Source organism: Arachis ipaensis, chromosome B6 (genome assembly GCF_059453495.1).
Source record: "Arachis ipaensis isolate K30076 ecotype BB chromosome B6, ASM5945349v1, whole genome shotgun sequence".
Taxonomy (NCBI): Eukaryota; Viridiplantae; Streptophyta; class Magnoliopsida; order Fabales; family Fabaceae; genus Arachis; species Arachis ipaensis.
In genome coordinates, this window is record NC_142441.1 from 78,217,129 (window position 1) to 78,241,081 (window position 23,953).

The 23,953-nt window shown below is 38.3% G+C and overlaps 2 non-coding genes across 2 annotated transcripts; both read left to right on the forward strand.

Moving 5' to 3' along the window:
- Window positions 1–12,578: 12,578 nt before the first annotated feature.
- LOC148561447 (small nucleolar RNA R71) lies at window positions 12,579–12,686 on the forward strand. Its single transcript, XR_015886630.1, has one exon. It is a non-coding gene; the product is annotated as a small nucleolar RNA R71 (small nucleolar RNA).
- A 5,600-nt stretch (window positions 12,687–18,286) lies between these two features.
- Window positions 18,287–18,394, forward strand: LOC148561448 (small nucleolar RNA R71). Its single transcript, XR_015886662.1, has one exon. It is a non-coding gene; the product is annotated as a small nucleolar RNA R71 (small nucleolar RNA).
- The last annotated feature ends 5,559 nt before the right edge of the window (window positions 18,395–23,953 follow it).

Below are 23,953 nucleotides of genomic sequence, written 5' to 3' on the forward strand. Positions count from 1 at the left end.
TTCAGGATCTGTGGACCCCACAGGATCCCCACCTACCTCCACTCACTTCTTCTCACTACTCACATCCATCCACTCTTCCCCAAAAACCTACCTCATAAACTCCACCTACCTTCAAAAATTCAAAACCAATTTCCCACCTAAACCCACCCATATGGCCGAAACCTTCCCCCCTCCCTTCCCTATATAAAGCCCTCCATTCTTCATCAAATTCACACAACACACCCCTCTACACCTTTCTTGGCCGAACCACATCACACTCTCCCTCTCTTCTATTTCTTCTTCTTCTTCATCTATTCTTTCTTTTATTGCTCGAGGGCGAGCAATATTCTAAGTTTGGTGTGGTAAAAGCATAAGCTTTTTGTTTTTCCATTACCATTGATGGCACCTAAGACCGGAGAATCCTCTAAGAAGGGGAAAGGGAAGACAAAAGCTTCCACATCCGAGTCATGGGAGATGGAAAGGTTCATCTCCAAAGCCCATCAAGACCACTTCTATGATGTTATGGCCAAGAAGAAGGTGATCCCCGAGGTCCCTTTCAAACTTAAAAGAAATGAGTATCCGGAGATCCGACATGAAATTCAAAGAAGAGGTAAGGAAGTTCTAACAAATCCCATCCAACAAGTCGGCACCCTAATGATTCAAGAGTTCTATGCCAATGCATGGATCACCAAGAACCATGATCAAAGTAAGAACCCGGATCCAAAGAACTATGTTACAATGGTTCAGGAGAAATACTTAGATTTTAGTCCGGAAAATGTGAGGTTGGCGTTCAACTTGCCAAACATGGAAGAGAACGCACGACCCTACACAAGGAGAGTCAGCTTTGATCAAAGGTTTGACCAAGTTCTTATGGACATATGTGTAGAAGGAGCTCAATGGAAGATTGACTCCAAAGGCAAGCCGGTTCAACTAAGAAGATTGGACCTCAAGCCTATAGCTAGAGGATGGTTGGAGTTCATTCAATGCTCAATCATTCCCACTAGCAACCGGTCTGAAGTTACTATAGACCAGGCCATCATGATCCATAGCATCATGATTGGAGAAGAGGTGGAAGTTCATGAGATTATACCTCAAGAACTCTACAAGGCTGCTGACAAGTCCTCCACCATGGCAAGGTTAGCCTTTCCTCACCTCATTTGCCACCTATGCAATTCGGCTGGGATTGACATAGAGGGAGATATCCTCATTAAAGAGGACAAGCCCATCACTAAGAAAAAGATGGAGCAAGCAAGAGAGCCCAGTCATGGAGCTCAAGAGGCGCAAGAAGCTCATTTCTATGAGATTCCGGAGATGCCTCAAATGCACTTTCCTCCACAAAATCATTGGGAGCAAATCAACACCTCCCTAGGAGAAGTGAGTTCCAATATGGGACAACTAAGGGTGGAACATCAAGAGCACTCCATCATGCTTCATGAAATAAGAGAAGATCAAAAAGCAATGAGGGAGGAGCAACAAAGACAAGGAAGAGACATAGAAGAGCTCAAGGACATCATTGGTTCCTCAAGAAGGAAACGCCACCATCACTAAGGTGGATTCATTCCTTGTTCTTCTTTCTTCTGTTTTTCGTTTTCTATGTTATGTGCTTATCTATGTGTGTGTCTTCATTACATGATCATTAGTAGCAGTAACTATGTCTTAAAGTTATGAATGTCCTATGAATCCATCACCTCTCTTAAATAAAAACTGTTTTAATTCAAAAGAACAAGAAGTACATGAGTTTCGAATTTATCCTTGAACTTAGCTTAATTATATTGATGTGGTGACAATGCTTCTTGTTTTCTGAATGTATGCTTGAACAGTGCATATGTCTTTTGAAGTTGTTATTTAAGAATGTTAAATATGTTGGCTCTTGAAAGAATGATGACTAGGAGACATGTTATTTGATAATCTGAAAAATCATAAAAATGATTCTTGAAGCAAGAAAAAGCAGCAAAGAACAAAGCTTGCAGAAAAAAAAAAATAGGCCAAAAAAAAAAAGAAGAAAAAGCAAGCAGAAAAAGCCAAAAGCTCTTAAAACTAAGAGGCAAGAGAAAAAAGCCAATAACCCTTAAAACCAAAAGGCAAGGGCAATAAAAAGGATCCCAAGGCTTTGAGCATCAGTGGATAGGAGGGCCTAAAAGGAATAAAATCCTGGCCTAAGCGGCTAAACCAAGCTGTCCCTAACCATGTGCTTGTGGCGTGTAGGTGTCAAGTGAAAACTTGAGACTGAGCGGTTAAAGTCAAGGTCCAAAGCAAAAAAAAGAGTGTGCTTAAGAACCCTGGACACCTCTAATTGGGGACTTTAGCAAAGCTGAGTCACAATCTGAAAAGGTTTACCCAATTATGTGTCTGTGGCATTTATGTATCCGGTGGTAATACTGGAAAACAAAGTGCTTAGGGCCACGGCCAAGACTCATAAAGAAGCTGTGTTCAAGAATCATCATACTGAACTAGGAGAGTCAATAACACTATTCGAAATCTGAAGTTCCTATAGATGCCAATCATTCTGAACCTCAATGGATAAAGTGAGATGCCAAAACTATTCAAGAGGCAAAAAGCTATAAGTCCCGCTCATATGATTGAAGCTCTGTTTCATTGATAGTTTGGAATTTATAGTATATTCTCTTCTTTTTAATCCTATTTGATTTTCAGTTGCTTGGGGACAAGCAACAATTTAAGTTTGGTGTTGTGATGAGCGGATAATTTATACGCTTTTTGACATTGTTTTTAGTAGGATCTAGTTACTTTTAGGGATGTTTTCATTAGTTTTTATGTTAAATTCACATTTCTGGACTTTACTATGAGTTTGTGTGTTTTTCTGTGATTTCAGGTATTTTCAGGCTGAAATTGAGGGACTTGAGCAGAAATCAGATTCAGAGGTTAAAAAAGGACTGCTGATGCTGTTGGATTCTGACCTCCCTGCACCCAAAATGAATTTTCTGGAGCTACAGAACTCGAAATGGCGCGCTTCCAATTGCGTTGGAAAGTAGACATCCAGGGCTTTCCAGAATTATACAATAGTCCATACTTTGGCCAAGAATAGATGACGTAAACTGGCGTTCAACGCCAGCTTTCTACCCAGCGCCAGAAAAGGAGCCAAAACCAGAGTTGAACGCCCAAACTGGCACAAAAGCTGGCGTTCAACACCAAGAAGGACCTCTACACGTACAACACTCAAGCTCAGCCCAAACACACACCAAGTGGGCCCAGGAAGTGGATTTATGCATCAATTACTTACTCATGTAAACCCTAGTAGCTAGTTTATTATAAATAGGACCTTTTACTATTGTATTAGGCATCTTTTGATCATTTTTAGATCTCTAGACCTCCATGGGAGGCTGGCCACTCGGCCATGCTTACCCTCTATTCACTTATGTATTTTCATACGGTAGAGTTTCTACACTCCATAGATTAAGGTGTGGAGCTCTGCTGTTCCTCAAAGATTAATGCAAAGTACTACTGTTTTCTATTCAATTCATCTTATTTCGCTTCTAAGATATCCATTCGCACCCAAGAACGTGATGAAGATGATGATTATGTGTGACGCTCATCATCCTTCTCCTTTATGAACGCGTTCCTGACAAACACTTCTGTTCTACATGAAATAAGCTAGAATGAATATCTCTTAGATCTCCTAACCAGAATCTTCGTGGCGTAAGCTAGAATGATGGCGGCATTCAAGAGAATCCGAAAAGTCTAAACCTTGTCTGTGGTATTCCGAGTAGGATTCAATGAATGAATGACTGTGACGAGCTCCAAACTCGCGATTGCAGGGCGTTAGTGACAGACACAAAAGGATAGTAAATCCTATTCCAGCATGATCGAGAACCGACAGATGAATAGCCGTGCCGTGACAGGGTGCGTGAGCATATTATTCACTGAGAGGATAAGATGAAGCCATTTACAAGGTGATGCCTCCAGACGATTAGCCGTGCCGTGATAGGGCATTAGATCATTTTCCCGAGAGATGACCGAAAGTAGCCATTGACAGTGGTGATGTATCACATAAAGCCAGCCATGGAAAGGAGTAAGACTGATTGGATGAAGATAGCAGGAAAGCAGAGGTTCAGAGGAACGAAAAGCATCTCCATTCGCTTATCTGAAATTCCTACCAATGATTTACATAAGTACCTCTATCCCTATTTTATTAATTAATATTCGAAAATACCATTATCAATTTATATCTGCCTGACTGAGATTTACAAGGTGACCATAGCTTGCTTCATACCAACAATCTCCGTGGGATTCGACCCTTACTCACGTAAGGTATTACTTGGATGACCCAGTGCACTTGCTGGTTAGTTGTATCGAAGTTGTGAACCATGGTATTGGCACCATGTTCTTGGCGCCATTGCCAGGGAAAGAAAGAGCCATGAATTTTACATCATTAAAGTGTAATCACGATTACGCGTACCAAGTTGCTCATATTGCCAGGGATTGTTCGAGCCTGGACATCACAATTTCGTGCACCAGTATATATTTTACTTTTTAGGACTACTTGGTTAGGGTGATGATTTTTTTTCCAAAAAATAAATTGTTTTTAGGGAACCCTACAACTTTGAAAAAAAATAATTTTGTGTCAACCTGCTTGAAGAATTTATTTTGGAACATGGCTTTTGAGTTAAGAACACAAGCATGTGAGTTTTGAGCCTTATGGTGTGGTTACATCTTATAACCACTTATTTTCATTCTTGTGTGCATTGTTCTCTTTCTATGATTGTAATCTTTGATTTGTTTGATTATTTATATCCATTATTCCATGTATACATGCAGTTATATGATTGAGGCCATCATTTCATATAGCTCACTTACCCAAATAGCCTACCTTTCATCAACCATTGTTAGCTAAATTTGAGCCTATTGAATCCCTTGTTCTTAATTGTAGCACATCACTACCCCTAAGTGAAAAATAATAAATGTCCTTAATTTGGATCTTTGATTAGCTTAGGCTAGTGAGGGTGTGTATCATTTGGGTATGGAAAACTTAGGACATTGGTTGAGGTAAAAGTGTAATTTTTATTTTTATTACAAATATTGGGAATTGGGTACATATTCATGCACTATATGTAAAATCATATGCATTGATACGTTTGTATATACTTTAGGAAAATAAATTATAGAGAAAAAGAAAAAAAAATATATATATATATATATATAAAAAAGAAAAAAATATATATATATATATAAAATAAAAAATTTATATATATAGAAAAATAAAAAAGGAGAAAAAGAAATAAAAAGGGGACAAAAATTCCCGAGAGTAAAGTTCAATAAAAATCAATGCATATGGAATGTGAATTAAAGAAAATGCATGACTATGTGAAAAAGTGGGAATCATGGGTAGCTAGGTATTGTATTAGAATTATATAGGTTGTTATATATGTTTGGTGAGATCTTAGGCTAATCAAAGATGCAAATTTCAAACTCACTTGACCATATGCATCCTACCTTGACCCTAGCCCCATTACAACCTATGAATAAGTCCTCATGATGAATGTATGCATGCATTGAATAATTGTTGATTGTTAGATGAAAAACAAACCTATACACTCGAGCGACTAGAGTGCAAACACTTCCAGTGAGGGTTCGACGCTCAATTCCTTGTTCCCGGTTTTCATGAGCTTTCTTCTTACAAGTCTACTTGTACATCATTTTGATATTTGAATTGGTAGAGTTTGTGAGTCGTCATATGACCTTTGCCCTACTTGCTTATATATGTTCTTGGAGATTGATTTGCTTTTAACCAAGTAGGTAGAATCATTTTGCATTTAGTTGCATGCATGTAGATAGGTTTATATAGTTTATTTGCATTGAATAAATGTTCATACCCTTTTCTTGTCCTTCTTTATTCTTAGCATAAGGACATGCTTGGTTTAAGTGTGGGAAGATTTGATAAACCCCAATTTTGTGGTTTATCTTGTGCTTAATTTGGGATATTTTATCACCTTTTCTCACATTTATTCAATGAATTAGCATAGTTTTGCAATTCTCCCTTGATTTGTGCTTAAATGTGAAAAAATGCTTCTTAGGCCTTAAAATATCTAAATTTAACTCACTTTAAGTCTATTAGATGCCTTGATATATTTGTTGAGTGATTTCAGGTTCATAAGGCAAGTATTGGATGGAAGAAGTGAGGAGAAAAGCATGCAAAGTGGGAGAACTCATGAAGAAATGAAGGAACCGTAAAGCTGTCAAGCCTAACCTCTTCGCACTCAAATGACCATAACTTGAGCTACAAAGGTTCAAATGAGGCGGTTCTAGTTGCGTTGGAAAGCTAACATCCAGGGCTTCAAAATGATATAAAATTTGCCATATGTTACTTCGCGTTCAGGGGCGCGCACGCGCCATGTACGCGTGCAAGCCGATGCTGTCCGTGGCCCACTAAAGTGAAATCGCCCCCAGCGATTTCTGAAGCACTTTGGGCCCAACTGGTGCACAAAATTGTGATCATCAAAAATGACGCCAAAGACTTGGAGCTCTCAAACATGAATCACACTTTGTCACAATTTCGCACAACTAACCAGCAAGTGCACTGGGTCATCCAAGTAATAAACCTTACGTGAGTAAGGATCGATCCCACGGAGATTGTCGGCTTGAAGCAAGCTATGGTCATCTTGTAAATCTCAGTCAGGAAGATTCAAATGGTTATGGAGTTTAAGGTGATGAAAATAAACATAAAATAATGATAGAGATACTTATGTAATTCTTTGGTGGATTTCAGATAAGCGTATGAAGATGCTTTGTTCCCCTTGAACCTCTGCTTTCCTATTGCCTTCTTCCAATCATTCATACTCCTTTCCATGGCAAGCTTTATGTTGGGCATCATCGTTGTCAATGGCTACATCCCGTCCTCTCAGTGAAAATGGTCCTGATGCTCTGTCACAACATCGGCTAATCAGCTGTCGGTTCTCGATCATGTCGGAATAGGATCCATTAATCCTTTTGCGTCTGTCACACGCCCCACAATCGCGAGTTTGAAGCTCGTCACGGTCATCCCTTCCCAGATCCTACTCAGAATACCACAGACAAGGTTTAGACGTTCCGGATCTCAGGAATGGCTGCCAATAATTCTAGCCTATACCACGAAGGTTCCAATCTTAGACTAGAAACCCAAGAGATACGCATTCAAGCCATTGCTAGTAGAACAGAGGTGGTTGTCAGGCACATGTTCATAGGTGAGAATGATGATGAGTGTCACGGATCATCACATTCATCAAGTTGAAGAAAGAATGAATATCTTGGAGAAGAAATAGACTTGAGTTGAATAGAAAAACAATAGTACTTGTATTAATTCATGAAGAACAGCAGAGCTCCACACCTTAATCTATGGTGTGTAGAAACTCCACCGTTGAGAATACATAAGAACAAGGTCTAGGCATGGCCGTGAGGCTAGCCCCAAATGTGAAAAGGTCTATCAAAGTCTGAGTAAAAGATCTGTCCGTAAATACAATAGCAAAAGGTCCTATTTATAGAAAACTAGTAGCCTAGGGTTACAGAAATAGGTAATTAATGCATAAATCTTCTTTCGGGCCCATTTGGTGTGTACTTGGGCTGAGCATTGAAGCATTTTCGTGTAGAGACTTTTCTTGGAGTTAAACGCCAGCTTTTGTGCCAGTTTGGGCGTTTAACTCTAACTTTTGTGCCAGTTTTGGAGTTAAACGCTAGAATTCTTGAGCTAACTTGGAACGCCTGTTTGGGCCATCAAATCTCGGGCAAAGTATGGACTATTATATATTGCTAGAAAGCCCAGGATGTCTACTTTCCAACGCAATTGAGAGCGCACCAATTGGGCTTCTGGAGTTCCAGAAAATCCACTTTGAGTGCAGGGAGGTCAGAATCCAACAGCATCTGCAGTCCTTTTTCAGCCTCTGAATCAGATTTTTGCTCAGGTCCCTCAATTTCAGCCAGAAAATACCTAAAATCATAGAAAAATACACAAACTCATAGTAAAGTCCAAAAGAGTGATTTTTAAATAAAAACTAATAAAAATATAATAAAAACTAATTAAAATATACTAAAAAACATACTAAAAATAATGCCAAAAAGCGTATAAATTATCCGCTCATCACAACACCAAACTTAAATTGTTGCTTGTTCCCAAGCAACTGAAAATCAAATAGGATAAAAAGAAGAGAATATACAATGAATTCCAAAAACATCTATGAAGATCAGTATTAATTAGATGAGCGGGGCTTTTAGCTTTTTGCTTCTGAACAGTTTTGGAATCTCACTTTATCCCTTGAAGTTCAGAATGATTGGCATCTATAGGAACTCAGAATCCAAATAGTGTTATTGATTCTCCTAGTTAAGTATGTTGATTCTCGAACACAACTACTTTATGAGTCTTGGCCGTGGCCCTAAGCACTTTGTTTTCCAGTATTACCACTGGATACATAAATGCCACAGACACATAACTGGGTGAACCTTTTCAGATTGTGACTCAGCTTTGCTAGAGTCCCCAATTAGAGGTGTCCAGGGTTCTTAAGCACACTCTTCTTTTTGCTTTGGACCTCGACTTTAACCGCTCAGTCTCAAGTTTTCACTTGACACTTTCACGCCACAAGCACATGGTTAGGGACACTTGGTTTAGCCGCTTAGGTCAGGATTTTATTCCTGTGGGCCCTCCTATCCACTGATGCTCAAAGCCTTGGATCCTTTTTATCACCCTTGCCTTTTGGTTTAAAGGGGTATTGGCTTTTTCTGCTTGCTTTTCTTTTTTCTTTTTTTTTTTCTGCAAGCTTTTCACTGCTTTTTCTTGCTTCAGTAATCAATTTTATGATTTTTCAGATCATCGGATAACATTTCTCCTTTTCCTTTCATTCTTTCAAGAGCCAACAATTTTAACATTCATAAACAATCAAATTAAAAAATATGCACTGATCAAGCATTCATTCAGAAAGACAATAGTATTGCCGCCACATCAAAATAATTAAACTGTTTTAAAATTTGAAATTCATGCACTTCTTTTTCTTTTTCAATTAAAAACATTTTTCATTTAAGAAAGGTGATGGATTCATTTTCATAGCTTTAAGGCATAGACACTAATGATCATGTAATAAAGACATAAACATAGATAAACATAAAGCATAATTTTCAAAAAACAGGAAAATAAAGAAACAAGGAAGTTAAAGAACGGGTCCACCTTAGTGATGGCGGCTTGTTCTTCCTCTTGAAGATCTTATGGAGTGCTTGAGCTCCTCAATCTCTCTTCCTTGCCTTTGTTGCTCCTCTCTCATGGTTCTTTGATCTTCTCTAATTTTATGGAGGAGGATGGAATGCTCTTGGTGCTCCACCCTTAGTTGTCCCATGTTGGAACTTAATTCTCCTAGGGAGGTGTTGATTTGCTCCCAATAGTTTTGTGGAGGAAAATGCATCCCTTGAGGCATCTCACGGATTTCATGATGAGGAATTTACTCATGCTCTTGGTGAGGTTCTCTTACTTTCTCCATCCTTTTCTTGGTGATGGGCTTGAGGTCATGCCTTCTTAGTTGAACCGGCTTCCCTCTCTCTTCCATTGGGCGCCCTCTTCACAAATGTCTATGAGGACTTGCTCCAACCTTTGATCAAAGTTGACCCTTCTAGTGTATGGGTGTGCATCTCCTTGCATCATGGGCAAGTTGAATGCCAACCTTACATTTTCCGGACTAAAATCTAAGTATTTCCATCAGACCATTGTAAGCCAATTCTTAGGGTCCGGGTTCACACTTTGGTCATGGTTCTTGGTGATCCATGCATTGGCATAGAATTCTTGAACCATTAAGATTCCGACTTGTTGAATAGGGTTGGTGAGAACTTCCCAACCTCTTCTTCGGATATCATGTCGGATCTCCGGATATTTGCCCTTTTTGAGCTTAAAAGGGACCTCGAGGATCACCTTCTTCTTGGCCAGAACTTCATAGAAGTGGTCTTGATGCACCATTGAGAGGAATCTCTCCATCTCCCATGACTCGGAGGTGGAAGCTTTTGCCTTCCCTTTCCTCTTACTAGAGGTTTCTCTGGCCTTTGGTGCCATAAATGGTTATGGAAAAACAAAAAGCTTTAGCTTTTACCACACCAAACTTAGAAGGTTGCTCGTCCTCGAGCAAAAGAAGAAAGAAGAGAGTAGAAGAAGAAGAAATAGAGGAGATAGAGTGGGCTTTGTATTTCGGCCAAGGGGTAGAAGTGGTGTTTAGGTTATGTGAAAATGAAGGAGGGAAGATGGATTTATATAGGGGTGAGAGGGGTGTGTATGGTTCGGCTATAGAGGGTGGGTTTGGGAGGGAAAGTGGTTTGAATTTGAATGGTGAGGTAGGTGGGGTTTTATGAAGGATGGATGTGAGTGGTGAAGAGAATGGTGGGATTTAATAGGTGAGGAGTTTTTGGGGAAGAGGTATTGAGGTGATTGGTGAATGGGTGAAGAAGAGAGAGAGTGGTGGGGTAGGTGGGGATCCTGTGGGGTCCATAGATCCTGAGGTGTCAAGGATATCTTATCCCTGCACCAAGTGGCGTGCAAAACGCCCCTTTCTGCCAATCCTGGCGTTAAACGCCAGGCTGCTGCCCATTTCTGGCGTTTAACGCCAGCTTCTTGCCCATTCCTGGCGTTAAACGTCAGTTTGGTGCCCATTTCTAGTGTTAAACGCCCAGAATGGTGCCAGACTGGGCGTTTAACGCCCATTCTGCTACCTTTACTGGCGTTTAAACGCCAGTAACTATCTCCTCCAGGGTGTTCTATTTTTTCATTCTCTTTTTCACTTTGTTTTTGCTTTTTCAATTATTTTTGTGACTTCACATGATCATCAACCTACAAAAAATATAAAATAACAATAGAAAATAGAAATTTAACATAGATAAGTAAAGATTGGGTTGCCTCCCAACAAGCGCTTCTTTAATGTCAATAGCTTGACAGTGGCTCTCATGGAGCCTTACAGATGTTCAGAGCAATGTTGGAACCTCCCAACACCAAACTTAGAGTTTGAATGTGGGGGTTCAACACCAAACTTAAAGTTTGGTTGTGGCCTCCTAACACCAAACTTAGAGTTTGACTGTGGGGGCTCTGTTTGACTCTGTATTGAGAGAAGCTCTTCTTGCTTCCTCTCCATGGTGACAGAGGGATATCCTTGAGCTTTAAACACAGGGGAGTCTTCATTCACTTGAATGATCAATTCTCCTCTGTCAACATCAATCACAGCCTTTGCTGTGGCTAGGAAGGGTCTACGAAGGATGATGGATTCATCCATACACTTCCCAGTTTCTAGGATTATGAAATCAGCAGGGATGTAATGGTCTTCAACCTTTACCAAGACATCTTCTACAAGTCGATAAGCCTATTTCTTTGAATTGTCTGCTATCTCCAGTGAGATTCTTGCAGCTTGTACCTCAATGATCCCTAGCTTCTCCATTACAGAGAGAGGCATAAGGTTTATGCTTGACCCTAGGTCACACAGAGCCTTCTCAAAGGTCATGGTGCCTATGGTACAAGGGATTGAGAACTTTTCAGGGTCCTGTCTCTTTTGAGGTAATCTCTGCCTAGTCAAGTCATCCAGTTCTTTGATGAGCAATGGAGGTTCATCCTCCCATGTCTCATTACCAAATAACTTGGCATTTAGCTTCATGATTGCTCCAAGGTACTTAGCAACTTGCTCTTCAGTGACATCTTCATCCTCTTCAGAGGAAGAATACTCATCAGAGCTTAGGAAAGGCAGAAGTAAATTCAATGGAATCTCTATGGTCTCAGAATGAGCCTTAGATTCCCATGGTTCCTCATTAGGGAACTCCATGGAGGTCAGTGGGCGTCCAATGAGGTCTTCCTCAGTGGGAATCACTGCCTCTTCCTCCTTTCCATGTTCGGCCATGTGAGATGTGGTTATGGCCTTGCACTCTCTTTTTGGATTCTGTTCTGTATTTCTTGGGAGAGTGCTAGGAGGGAGTTCAGTAATTTTCTTACTCAGCTGACACAATTGTGCCTCCAAATTTCTAATGGAGGACCTTGTTTCTGTCATGAAACTTTGAGTGGTTTTGATTAGATCAGAGGCAATGGTTGTTAAGTCAGAGGGGTCTTGCTTAGAATTCTCTGTCTGTTGCTGAGAAGGTGATGGAAAAGGCTTGCCATTGTTAAACCTGTTTCTTCCACTATTGTTGTTGTTGAAACCTTGTTGAGGTCTCTGTTGATCCTTCCATGAGAGATTTGGATGATTTCTCCATGAAGGATTATAGGTGTTTCCATAGGGTTCTCCCATGTAATTCACCTCTTCCATTGCTAGGTTCTCAGGATCATAAGCTTCTTCTTCAGAGGAAGCTTCCTTAGTACTGCCTGTTGCTGCTTGCATTCCAGACAGACTCTGAGAAATCATATTAACTTGTTGGGTTAATATTTTATTCTGAGCCAATATGGCATTCAGAGTATCAATCTCAAGAACTCCTTTCTTCTGAGCTATCCCATTATTCACAGGATTCCTTTCAGAAGTGTACATGAATTGGTTATTTGCAACCATTTCAATGAGTTCTTGAGCTTCTGCAGGCGTCTTCTTCAGATAAAGAGATCCTCCAGTAGAGCTATCTAATGACATCTTGGATAGTTCAGATAGACCATCATAGAAGATTCCTATGATGCTCCATTCTTAAAGCATGTCAGAAGGGCACCTTCTGATCAATTGCTTGTATCTCTCCCAGGCTTCATAGAGGGATTCACCATCCTTCTGTCTAAAGGTTTGGACTTCCACTCTAAGCTTACTCAATTTTTGAGGTGGAAAGAACTTTGCCAAGAAGGCATTGACTAGCTTTTCCCAAGAGTTCAGGCTTTCCTTAGGTTGTGAATCCAACCATGTCCTAGCTTTGTCTCTTACAGCAAAAGAAAAGAGCATAAGTCTGTAGACTTCAGGGTCAACCCCATTGGTCTTGACAGTGTCACAGATTTGCAAGAACTCAGCTAAGAACTGATGAGGATCTTCCAATGGAAGTCCATGAAACTTGCAATTCTGTTGCATTAGAGAAACTAATTGAGGCTTAAGCTCAAAGTTGTTTGCTCCAATGGTAGGGATAGAGATGCTTCTCGCATAGAAATCAGGAGTAGGTGCAATAAAGTCACAAAGCACCTTCCTTGCATTGTTGGCATTGTTGTTTTCGGCTGCCATGGTTTCTTCTTCTTTGATGAGCTCTGTTAGGCCCTCTAGAGAGAATTGTTCTTTAGCTTCTCTTAGCTTTCTCTTCAAGGTCCTTTCAGGTTTAGGATCAGCTTGAACAAGTATGCCTTTATCTTTGTTCCTGCTCATATGAAAGAGAAGAGAACAAGAAAGTAGGGAATCCTCTATGTCACAGTATAGAGATTTCTTGAGGTGTCAGAGGAAAAGAAGAATAGAAGAAGGAGGTAGATGGAAGAGATTTCGAACATATAAAGAAGGAGGGAGTTCGAATTGTACCTTGAGGAGGAGTCTTAGTCCCTTAAATAGAAGGATGTGAGAAGAGGGGAAGAATTTGCAAAAATTAATTAAAAGATTTTAAAAAGAAATTTGAAAATTTGATTGAGATTTTCGAAAACTAAGAATGGGAAAGAAATAAAGTGATTTTTGAAAAAGATTTTGAAATTAGAAAAAGATATGATTGAAAAAAATTAATTTTGAAAAACATGTGATTGAAAAGATATGTTTGAAAAGATATGATTGAAAATCAATTTAGAAAAAGAAAATTTTTAAAATTAAAGTTGATTACTTGACTATCAGGAAATTAAAAGATATGAATTTAAAATTTAAAGTTTGATCCTTTTGTGCCAGTTTGGGCGTTTAACTCCAACTTTTGTGCCAGTTTTGGAGTTAAACGCCAGAATTCTTGAGCTGACTTGGAACGCCTGTTTGGGCCATCAAATCTCAGACAAAGTATGGATTATTATATATTGCTGGAAAGCCAAACATGTCTACTTTCCAACGCAATTGAGAGCGCACCAATTGGGCTTTTGTAGCTCCAGAAAATCCACTTTGAGTGCAGGGAGGTCAGAATCCAACAGCATCTGCAGTCCTTTTTCAGCCTCTGAATCAGATTTTTGCTCAGGTCCCTCAATTTCAGCCAGAAAATATCTGAAATCACAGAAAAACACACAAACTCATAGTAAAGTCCAGAAGAGTGATTTTTAAATAAAAACTAAAAAAATATAATAAAAACTAATTAAAATATACTAAAAAACATACTAAAAATAATGCCAAAAAGTGTATAAATTATCCGCTCATCACCAACCCAACTCATTTCTAATGCTATTTCATGCAGAATTCAAGCTTGGGCAAGGGGGGAGCAATTGTTTGTAGCATTAGCATCATGTAGGTTAGTTTCTAGAGAGAGAAGCTCCCACTTCTCTCTAGAATTAGGTTAGGTTAATTCATCTTAGATCTAGGCTTTATTCCATGTTCTCATCTTATTTCCTTTACAATTTCTTGTTCTACTACTCTATTCTTCTTAGTTCTCTTGTTAATTTTACTTTTATGTCTCTTTTATGTTTATGAATTCTCTTGTTGGATTTGGATCTTTTCTTTAATGAAATTTAATTATGATGTTTCATTTATTGATGATTTGAGTTGTTGATTTACTTTTCTTGCAATTGGTAGTTGGTAGATTTATTATTCTTGCACATTTATTATGCTTTCCTTTATTACCCACCAAGTGTTTTACAAAATGCTTGGTTGGGCTTTAGAGTAGCTTTTGAGCATTCTTGGCTAGGGAAGAGTAATTGGGCAATCTTGAGTCATTAATAACCAATTTACATTGGTAATCTAGAGTTGTTAGTTAATATTATTTCCATTGACGCTAATCTTTTGCTAATCCAATTAGTGAGTTGATTAGGACATTTGGATTTGAGATTAACTAGTCTTGTTTGACTTTCTCTCATAGAAGATAACTTATACCTTCTTTCAATGTTGGAGATGACGAAATGAGATAGATTCTTGTTATTATTATTATTATTATTATATGATTGATTAGTCTTGTTTGACATTCTCCCTATGTGAAGATAACATGATACGTTCTTCCATTTGTTGGAGTTGACTAAATAAGATGAATTAATCATTGTATGACTAGGATAGAAAGCCTATGATCTCAAACCTTGCCATGAATGTCTCTCTTTATTAATTGCTTTCTTTAATTGCTCTCTTTACCTTTCTTGTCATTTATTTTCTTGCCCTTTTATCAACCAAACCGCCCCTCTTGCATTTTCATAGCCAATAATTGATCACTTCATTGCAATTCCTTGTGAGATGACCCGGAGTCTAAATAATTCGGTTATAAATTTATTGGGGTTTGTACTTGTGACAACACCAAATTTTTTATTGAGAGGATTGTTTGTTGGTGTAGAACTATACTTGAAATAAGAATTAATTTTGTGAAATTCTATACCAACATGACAAAATCTCTTAAATCAGGTTCATTCTTTGATTATGGTTCTTAGTGATCCATGTATTAGCATAGAAACCATTAAGATTCTGATTTGTTGGATGGGGTTGGTGAGAGCTTCCCAACCTCTTCTCCGAACCTCACGTTGGATCTCCGGATATTCACTCTTTTTGAGCATGAAGTGGACCTCGGGGATCACCCTTTTCTTGGCCATAACTTCATAGAAGTGATCTTGATGGACCTTTGAGATGAATCTCTCCATCTCCCATGACTCGGAGGTGGAAGCAACTACCTTCCCTTTTCTCTTTCAAGAGGTTTCTCCGGCCTTAGGTGCCATCAATGGTTATGGAAAAATAAAAAGCAGAGCTTTTTCCCACACCAAACTTAAAAGGTTTGCTCGTCCTCGAGCAAAAGAAGAAAGAAAGGAGGAGGAGAAGAAGAAATGGAAGAGATAGAGGGGTGTTTTGAATTCGGCCAAGGTAGGGTTTAAGTGTTTATGATGTGTGAATTTGAAGGTGGTAAGGAGGGGTACTTATAGGGTAAGAGAGAGAGAGAATTCGTGTAAGAAGGGGTTGGGTTCGGAAGGGAAATATTTTGAATTTGAATGGTGAGGTAGGTGGGGTTTTATGATGGGTTTTTGGGGAATAGTGGATGGATGTGAGTGGTGAAGAGATTATGGGGAAGAGGGTAGGATTTGATAGGTGAATTGTGTTTGGGGAATAGGTATTGATGTGATTGGTCAAGGGTATTTGGAGAAGAGTGTTATGGAAAGGTGTGAAGAGGAGAGAGAGTGAGTTGGGGTAGGTGGGGATCCTGTGGGGTCCACAGATCCTGAGGTGTCAAGGAATTCTGGTCCCTGCACCTTTTTGGCATTTAAACGCCCCTGGATAGCCCTTTCTGGCATTTAAACGCCAGTCTGCTGCCTTTCCTGGCATTAAACGCCAGGTTGATGCCCGTTTCTGGCGTTTAACGCTAGCCATACACCCTTTTCTGGCGTTAAACGCCGGTTTGTCTGCCAATTCTGGCGTTTAACGCCAAGAATGCTGCCAGACTGGGTGTTAAACGCCCATTCTGCTATCCTTACTGGCGTTTAAACGCCAGTAAGTCTATCCTCCAAGGTGTGCTATTTTTTATGCTATTTTTGATTCCGCTTTAATTCTGCAGCTGTTTTTGTGACTCCACATGATCATCAACCTAAAGAAAACATAAACTAACAATGGAAAATGAAATGAAAAAATAATTAACATAGATAAATAAGATTGGGTTGCCTCCCAATAAGCGCTTCTTTAATGTCAATAGCTTGATAGTAAGCTCTTACAGAGCTTCACAGATACTCAGAGCATGATTGTAGCCTCCTAACACCAAACTTAGAGTTTGAATGTGGAAGCTCTGCTTGACTCTGTATGGAGAGAATTGGATGAAGCTTTTCATGCTTCTTCTCCATGTTTACAGAAGAAGATCCTTGAGCCTTAAACACAAGGTAGTCCTCATTCAATTGAAGGACTAACTCTCCTCTGTCCACATCAATCATAGCCGTTGCTGTGGCAAGGAAGGGTCTTCCAAGGATGATGGATTCATCCTCATCCTTCCCAGTGTCTAAGATTATGAAGTCAGCAGGGATGTAAAGGCCTTCAACCTTCACTAAGACATCCTCTACAAGTCCATAAGCCTGTTTCATTGATTTGTCTGGCATCTCTAGTGAGATTCTTGTAGCTTGTACCTCAAAAATCCCTAGTTTCTCCATTACAGAGAGTGGCATTAAGTTTATTCCTGACCCCAGGTCACACAGAGCCTTCTCAAAGGTCATGGTGTCTATGGTACAGGGTATTAAGAATTTTCCAGGATCCTGTTTCTTTTGAGGTGATTTCTGCCTATCCAATGCATTTAGTTCATTGGTGAGAAAGGGAGGTTCATATTCCCAAGTCTCATTACCAAATAATTTGGCATTCAGCTTCATGATTGCACCAAGGTATTTAGCAACTTGCTCTTCAGTAATGTCTTCATCCTCTTCAGAGGAAGAATAATTATCATAGTTCATGAAGGGCAGAAGGAGGTTCAATGGAATCTCTATGGTCTCTAGATGAGCCTCAGATTCCTTTGGTTCCTCAAAGGGATACTCCTTATTGGTCACTGAACATCCCAGGAGGTCTTCCTCACTAGGATTCACGTTCTCCTCCTCCCTTGTAGGTTCGGCCATGATGGTCAAATCAATGGCCTTGCACTCTCTCTTTGGATTCTATTCTGTATTGCTTGGGAGAGTACTAGGAGGAGTTTCAGTGACTCTTTTACTCAGCTGGCCCACTTGTGCCTCCAAATTTCTAATGGAGGACCTTGTTTCATTCATGAAACTTACAGTGGCCTTAGACAGATCAGAGACTATATTTGCTAAGCTAGATGGATTCTGCTCAGAATTCTCTGTCTGTTGCTGAGTGGATGATGGAAAAGGTTTGCTATTGCTAAACCTGTTTCTTCCACCATTATTAAAGCCTTGTTGAGGCTTTTGTTGATCCTTCCATGAGAAATTTGGATGATTTCTCCATGAGGGATTATAGGTGTTTCCATAGGGTTCACCCATGTAATTCACCTCTGCTATTGCAGGGTTTTCAGGATCATAAGCTTCTTCTTCAGAAGATGCCTCTTTAGTACTTTTGGATGATTCCTTCAATCCATTCAGACTCTGAGAGATCATATTGACTTGCTGAGTCAATATTTTATTCTGAGCCAATATGGCATTCAGAGTATCAATTTCAAGAACTCCCTTCCTCTGAGGGGTCCCATTACTCACATGATTCCTTTCAGAAGTGTATATGAACTTGTTATTTGTAACCATGTCAATAAGTTCTTGAGCTTCTGCAGGCATTTTCTTTAGGTGAATGGATCCACCTGCAGAATGGTCCAATGACATCTTTGATAGTTCAGACAGACCATCATAGAATATATCCAGGATGGTCCATTCTGAAAGCATGTCAGAAGGACACTTTTTGGTTAGTTCCTTGTATCTCTCCCAAGCTTCATAGAGGGATTCACCTTCTTTTTGTCTGAAGGTTTGAACATCCACTCTAAGCTTGCTATGTTTTTGAAGAGGAAAGTGATGACAAGTCATCTTAGCCTAGTTTCACTAGCCTTTTTCTTTTGTTTTCGATTGATTTATGCACTTTCTTGAGCCATAAGCAAGCCAATTGGGTAGATTTCCATGTTTCCTTTGATTCAATCAACCATGTATGAATTAATGCAATTTCATGAGATTTTATGCTATAATTGTCATATATTATGAAAGAATAACAAACTCATGATTTTAAGCAAAGCTTTGATGTGTTTGGTTGATTGATGATAGGTGAAAAGAGTTTTGAAGAAGGTTGAAGAAGGAAGGAATGGCTAGGAGCAAGAGAGAACAAAAAGTTTGAGCAAAAGTTTGCCTCAAACTTTAGCTCAAACTTTTAAAAGAGTTGAAAACACTCCAGAGGAAAAAAAACTTGAGCAAAAGTTTGACCTCAATCTTTAGCTCAAACTTTTGGGAAAAAAAGCTTGAGCAAAAGTTTGACCTCAAACTTTAGCACAAACTTTTGGGAGAAAAACTTGAGCCAACATTTGCCTCAAACTTTTTGGCAAACGTTGGCATCACAAAATCAATACCCTGGAGGAAAAAGCTTGCGCCAACGTTTGAGGTCAAACTTTTGCTCAAACGTTGGCGCCACACTTGCACACCCTGGAGGAAAAAGCTTGCGCCAACGTTTGAGGTCAAACTTTTGCTCAAACGTTGGCGCAACACACATTTACAAGGGGGCCAACATTTGAGCAAAAGTTTGACCTCAAACGTTGGCTCAAACGTTGGTAGCAGCAAGGTGAAGCCATCTGGTATAAAAAGTTTGAGTAAAAGTTTGACCTCAAACTTTTACTCAAGCTTTTATGTTTTTCAACCCGGTTCACAATGGATCTTTCCCCAACTCCAAGAGCAATCAACCAAGGCCTTTATCAACCCAATTCCATCAAGAACAAAGGCCCAATTCAAGGCTTGAAGACCATTTGAAGAAAGTGTATAAATAGCTTAGGATTTAAGTTTTCAAGGGAGTTTTTTCTTTCCTTTGAGAATTTTCCGTTTTAGTTTTGCTGAGAGCTTTTGGTTTTGAGTTGTCTTGAGTTTCTGAATTTCGGAGAGGAGAATTGAATTCTCTTCTTCTTAGTTTTCTCGTTTTCAATTTCAATTACATTTGTCTTGGATCTTGGGTTGAAGAATTGAGGAAATTCTGTCTCAATCTCACCTTGAGATCTCTCTGTCTCACTTTACTGCAACTTTTGGAATTTGAATTTGGTTTTGCTTCTTCTACTGCTTGATCTTTAAATTCTCTTGCAATTGATTTCTGGATTGGATCTAGGAAGGCATTGAGATCTAGACTTGGTTATCTAGTCTCTTGGGTCCTGAGATCTGAAATTCCCTTTTTATTTCTCTGTTGAACGCTTCTTCAAGCGATTTACATTTTCTGTTTGAGATCTACTGCAATTAAATCCATCTTTTACTTCCCTGCTTGTTGCAATTTTACGTTTCCTTGTTTAAATTCTGCAAATCCACTTCCCAATTCCCTTTACAATTCAAGCCATTTACATTTCTTGCACTTTAAGATTCTGTAATTTACATTTCTTGCAATCTAAGTTTCTGCAATTTACATTACTTGTTCTTTAAGATTCAGCACTTTATTTTCTGTTCTCTTTAATTTCATGCAATTTACCCATTCCCTTTACTTTCCATGCAATTTAAATTCTGTTAATCACAAATCACTCAACCAAATCTTGATTCGCTTGACTAAATCAACCACTAAACTAAAATTGCTCAATCCTTCAATCCCTGTGGGATCGACCTCACTCCCGTGAGTTATTATTACTTGATACGACCCGGTGCACTTGCCGGTTAGTTTTGTGTGTTTGGAATTCATTTTCTAAAAATACGCATCAGAAAGAACTTAGCTAAGAAAGCCGTGACCAGCTTATCCCGAGAGTTCAGGCTATCTTTAGGTTGAGAGTCCAACCATACTCTAGCTCTGTCTCTTACAGCAAACGGGAAAAGCATAAGCCTGTAGACCTCGGGATCAATCCCATTGGTCTTAACAGTATCACAGATCTGCAAGAATTCAGTTAAGAACTGAAAAGGATCTTTTGATGGAAGTCCATAAAACTTGCAGTTCTGTTGCATTAGAGAAACTAATTGAGGTTTCAGCTCAAAATTGTTTGCTCCAATGGTAGGGATTGAGATGCTTCCTCCATGTGAATTGGAATTTGGTGCAGTAAAGTCACCAAGCATCTTCCTTGCATTGTTATTATTTTCGGCCATGTCTCCTTCTTTTTCGAAATTTTCAGTCAGATTTTCTCCAGAGAGTTGTGCTTTAGCTTCCCTTAGCTTCCTCTTCAGAGTCCTTTCAGGTTCAGGATCAGCTTCAACAAGAATGTTCTTATCCTTGTTCCTGCTCATATGAAAAAGAAGAAAATAGAAAAGAAGATATAGAATCCTCTATGTCACAGTATAGAGATTCCTTTATATGAGTAGAAGAAGATATGAATAGAAGAAGGAGAATTCAAGCACAAGGGTGAGGAGTAGGTTCGAATTCTTGGGTGAAAAAGGGATGTTAGTAGATGAATAAATAAATAGAAGGAGGTGAGGGAAAAGAATTTTCGAAAATTAGATAAAATAAAATAAAAGTATTTTTGTTTTTAAATTAAAAATTAAAATTAAAAATTCTAAAATTAAGCAGGAAAAATTAAATCAAATTAAATTAAATTTAAAACAAATAGTTAATTAAAAAGGAAGTTTTAGAAAAAGGGGAAGGTGATTTTTGAAAATTAGAGATAGAATTAGTTAGGTAGTTTTGAAAAAAAGATAAGAATCAAACAAAAAGATAGGATTAGTTTGAAATAGATTTGAAAATCAATTTTAGAAAAGATAAGAGGTTAGAAAAGAAGTTAGAAAAGATTTTGAAATTGATTTTGAAAAGATGTGATTGAAACTTATTTTGAAAAAGATTTGAAAAAGAAATTAAAAAAAGATTCGATTTTGAAAATTAAAGTTGATTACTTGACTAACAAGAAACAAAAAGATATGATTTAAAATTTAAAGATTGAACCTTTCTTAAGAGGCAAGTAACAAACTTAAAAATTTTGAATCAATCACATTAATTGTTAGCATTAATTTCGAAAATATGAAATAAAAATAAGAAAAAGATTTTTGAAAATTATTTTGAAATTTTCGAAAATCATAAAAGAAAAATGAGAAAGATTTGATTTTTGAAAAAGATTTGAAAAAGATAGAATTTTTAAATTGAAAATTTGATTTGACTTATAAGAAACAACTAGATTTTAAAATTTTTTGAAAAAGTCAACTCAAACTTTCGAATTTGATGAGAAGAAAAAGGGAAAGATATTTTTTTGATTTTTGAATTTTAATGATGAGAGAGAAAAATATCAAAAAGACTCAATCCATGAAAATTTTGGATCAAAACAAATGATGCATGCAAGAACACTATGAATGTTAAGATGAACACCAAGAACACTTTGAAGATCAAGATGAACATCAAGACTTATTTTTGAAAATTTTTCAAGAAAAGAAAACATGCAAGACACCAAACTTAGAAATTTTTAATTTTTTAGACACTATGAATTCAAAAATGCATATGAAAAACAACAAAAGACACAAAACAAGAAAATATGAAGATCAAACAAGAAGACTTACCAAGAACAACTTGAAGATCATGAAGAACACCATGCATGAATTTTTCGAAAAAAAATGTATAAATTTTAAAAACATGCAATTGACGCCAAACTTAAAAATTGACTCTAGACTTAAACAAGAAACACAAAATATTTTTTGTTTTTATGATTTTATAAATTTTTTTTGGATTTTTGATTTTTCAAAAATTAATTGGAAAAAACAAAAAAGAAGTAAATATTTTTTTTTGTATTTTTCAAAAATAAGAAATAAAAAGCTTAAAATTAAAATAAAATTACCTAATCTGAGCAACAAGATGAACCGTCAGTTGTCCAAACTCGAACAATCCCCGGCAACGGCGCCAAAAACTTGGTGCGCAGAAATCGTGACGGTTCATTCCTTGGTAACGGTGCTAAAAACTTAATACGCACGTTCATAATCTTAGTTCTTTGTCACAACTTTGCACAACTAACTAGCAAGTGCACTGGGTCGTCCAAGTAATAAACCTTACGTGAGTAAGGGTCGATCCCACGGAGATTGTCGGCTTGAAGCAAGCTATGGTCATCTTGCAAATCTCAGTCAGGCATATTCAATTGATTATGGAGATTTAATAATTAAAAGATAAATAAAATATAAAATAAAGATAGTGATACTTATGTAATTCATTGGTGAGAATTTCAGATAAGCATATAGAGACGCGTTCGTTCCTCCTGAACCTCTGCTTTCCTATTGTCTTCATCCAATCATTCATACTCCTTTCTATGGCAGGCTGTATGTTAGGCATCACCATTGTCAATGGCTACATCCTGTCCTCTCAGTGAAAATGGTCCAATGCACTGTCACTGCATGGCTAATCATCTGTCGATTCTCGATCATACTGGAATAGGATCCATTGATCTTTTTGCGTCTGTCACTACGCCCAGCACTCGCGAGTTTGAAGCTTGTCACAGCCATCCCTTCCCAGATCCTACTCGGAATACCACAGACAAGGTTTAGACTTTCTAGATCTCAAGAATGGCCGTTCATGGATTCAAACTTATACCACGAAGATTCTGATTAAGGAATCCCAGAGATACTCATTCAATCTAAGGTAGAACGGAAGTGGTTGTTAGGCACGCGTTCATAGGTTGGGAATGATGATGACTGTCATGATCATCACATTCATATTGAGGTGTGAATAAATATCTTAGAATTAGAATAAGCTTGAATTGAATAGGAAAACGATAGTACTTTGTATTAATTCATGAGGAATAGCAGAGCTCCACACCTTAATCTATGGTGTGTAGAAACTCTACCGTTGAAAATACATAAGAACAAGGTCCAGGCATGGCCGAATGGCCAGCATCCTAAGGAGGGTTCAATCATCAAAAAATGATCAAAAGATGATCCGAAGATGTAAATACAATAGTAAAAAGTCCTATTTATGCTAAACTAGTTACTAGGGTTTACAAAGATAAGTAAGTGATGTAGAAATCCACTTCTGGGGCCCACTTGTTGTGTGCTTGGGCTGAGCATTGAGCTTTACACGTGTAGAGGCTTCTCTTGGAGTTGAACGCCAGCTTGTAACCTGTTTCTGGCGTTTAACTCCACTTTGCAACCTATTTCTGGCATTTAACTCTAGAATGCAGCATGGAACTGGCGTTGAACGCCAATTTGCGTCATCTAAACTTGGGCAAAGTATGGACTATTATATATTGCTGGAAAGCCCTGGATGTCTACTTTCCAACGCAATTGAGGGCGCACCATATGAAGTTTTGTAGCTCCAGAAAACCCACTTTGAGTGCAGAGAGGTCAGAATCCAACAGCATCTGCAGTCCTTCTTCAACCTCTGAATCTGATTTATGCTCAAGTCCCTCAATTTCAGCCAGAAAATACTTGAAATCGCAGAAAAACACACAAACTCATAGTAAAGTCCAGAAATGTGATTTTTATTTA